Below are 2,835 nucleotides of genomic sequence, written 5' to 3'. Positions count from 1 at the left end.
TCTCATGTTGGTAAAAATAAGAAAATGCAGTACTAAAAAGTTGATAAAAAATTCTGAAAAAATTTTCAAAACTTTATGAGAAGAAAATAAATAATTTTTATATGTTGCAGTTTTTCTGTAAAGTTGAAAGTATTTGAGTAAAAAATTATTCAACACCAATATTTGGCAATTTTTAGTAATTAATATCTTGTTAACTATTGCGAAAATTGCAAAATGGTAGAGGACTTTTCGACTCAGTTTAGTCCGCTCTATCTACACAAAAGTAATTGGCAAAAAATGTCGGGACACCCTGTATATAATATACGGCCCAGTTTGTCAAATGTTGTCAAACGATGGATGCTCCGGCAGGAGAAGCAAGAGGGGAAGCGCGCCGTTGCTTAGCGCTCGGCATCGCCGCTCACACGTCTCACCGCATGGCACCAAAGGACTCGCGCGATGGCCGCTACGCACATTCGCGATTACATTACATATGTAATAATAACACTGCAAAAATAGGACAAATACAAACCATAATAAACTTCGACGAATAAAAATGTCGAAAGAGAGAAAGAGATGAAACCTATGGAAATCTACGGAAAATCTAATTAATTTCTATCGTAATCTGTCGCTTCTCTAAATCGAAAGGAATAAATTTTAAGAAAAAAGTATCCGAAAGAAATAATATCATTCTCCACTATTCTCTATCGTTTCCTTATCGTTTCCTGTTGATTTTATAATAGATTACGATGTGCCGCCTAAGATAATTAATTATACCTTGAGAGCACAATGCTATGTCAAATATCGTTGATACGGTTAACAAAGAGCTTTTTTGATAATTATGCGATAGTGAGCTTAGAATTTCTACTACCGTAAATACACTATTAACTATGGCAGATTTTCAGTGATTTTTTAAGTAAACATAGAAAGAGAGATTCCAACAAAACTTGCAATATAATTATCTTAGGCGGCACATCGTAATCTATTATAAAATCAACAGGAAACGATAAGGAAACGATAGAGAATAGTGGAGAATGATATTATTTCTTTCGGATACTTTTTTCTTAAAATTTATTCCTTTCGATTTAGAGAAGCGACAGATTACGATAGAAATTAATTAGATTTTCCGTAGATTTCCATAGGTTTCATCTCTTTCTCTCTTTCGACATTTTTATTCATTGAAGTTTATTATGGTTTGTATTTGTCCTATTTTTGCAGTGTTATTATTACATATGTAATGTAATCGCGAATGTGCGTAGCGGCCATCGCGCGAGTCCCTTGGTGCCATGCGGTGAGACGTGTGAACGGCGATGTCGAGCGCTAAGCAACGGCGCGCTTCTCCTCTTAGTAGAGTCCTATATATAGACAGAAACGACATCGAACCCCCACCACCAGATCGGATCCCAACCATCACTTCCTACGCCGCCATGTTCCGACCGCTAAAGTGTCGTAAATATAAACATACTCCAACCTCCAATTCTGTACTTCAATGTGAATAACAAGGATGTGGTGATTCTCTGTGTCATAACTTAGTTGAATGCACATTCCTTTTGCATTCTGACAAGCGAGACACAACCGAAGTCGGTGGCCACATGTGCAGCTACATGTAATCACCTGCGGTCACAATATGGCTGCTTCACTTAGGAGGGGATAACCAATCAGAATATATATCAGACTACCAATCAGAAACTCGGACATCAATGTCGCTTCTCTCTATATATAGGACTCTACCCTCTTGCTTCTCCTGCCGGCGCATCCATCGTTTGACAACATTTGACAAACTGGGCCGGGCTATACCTCGAGCGGCCGGAGCCGTTTCTATTCTTTCTATAGACGCACTCTGATTAGTACAATTGCAAACTTTAATATCTCGATTATTATTATCGCTAAACGGTAAAGGACTTTTATGTTTATTTCGATCCCATCTACCTTACTGTGGGGGATTAGAAAAGTCTCGCTGGACACCCTATATGTATACACACAATCATTTTTATCGAGCATCGCTATAATATATTCCTGAAATTACATATAATTAAAATGGAATGTTTTTGAAATTTTGTTATAAATGAAAATATAACAATAAATAAAATATTTTGATTTTACATGTTTTTTTATGTAATATATTACTACATTATAATATCGCAGAAATCATCTTGTTTTTCCGTAGTCGTTTTACATTTTCACTGTTAATTACATTTATTAACTTTTAATAATCGTGTGAAATGATTTCTAAAAACTGTACTTTAATTAAAAACAACATTAAATGTTTAATTTATCTTTCTCAAACAACATTTTATGTGACTTTTAAAACTAAAAATCTGCTTATAACCTAATCTAATTCAGCATATCAATTTAACTAACGACTCGTATTTAAATCGCCTTTATAACGATGTTAGCGTATTTAGTATATAAATTATATTACGTTTACCAGGTATGTAAATATGAAACCGGAATTTACCAATAGATGGCCATAGCTATCAATGCAGTTGCCATCAGACCGCGTCATTGACGTCATTTCCTTGTTCTGACATCTGACAAAGATTTTCAACTCACAACAATACAAGTTTCATACAACAATATAGTTTGTAATAGCGTTGAACATGTCGAATTTTGTGCCTGGAAACTACGATTTGCGGACAGCATTGATTTTCTGTTACCATTTGAAGAAAACTGCTGCAGAATCGCATCGAATGCTCGTCGAAGCTTATGGTGAGCATGCTCTTGGTAAATCACAGTGCTTTGAGTGGTTTAAAAAATTCACAAGTGGCGATTTTAACGTGAGAAACGAAGAACGTGGAAAACCACCGAAAAAGTTTGAAGACAGCGAATTGCAAGCATTGTTGGATGAAGATGACGCTC

The 2,835-nt window shown here is 35.6% G+C and overlaps 1 protein-coding gene and 1 long non-coding RNA gene across 2 annotated transcripts in view; one reads left to right on the top strand and one right to left on the bottom strand.

Annotated features, from left to right (window-relative positions):
- The window catches only part of LOC108759441 (putative U5 small nuclear ribonucleoprotein 200 kDa helicase), an 81,454-nt gene that overhangs the window by 72,681 nt on the left and 5,938 nt on the right, over positions 1–2,835 (bottom strand). The gene's annotated exons all lie outside the window — the stretch shown is intronic.
- The window catches only part of LOC108759442 (uncharacterized), a 16,051-nt gene that overhangs the window by 11,836 nt on the left and 1,380 nt on the right, over positions 1–2,835 (top strand). The gene's annotated exons all lie outside the window — the stretch shown is intronic.

This window comes from Trachymyrmex cornetzi, unplaced genomic scaffold (genome assembly GCF_001594075.2).
Source record: "Trachymyrmex cornetzi isolate Tcor2-1 unplaced genomic scaffold, Tcor1.1 scaffold185, whole genome shotgun sequence".
Lineage (NCBI taxonomy): Eukaryota > Metazoa > Arthropoda > Insecta > Hymenoptera > Formicidae > Trachymyrmex > Trachymyrmex cornetzi.
This window is presented reverse-complemented; position numbering and strand designations above follow the sequence as displayed.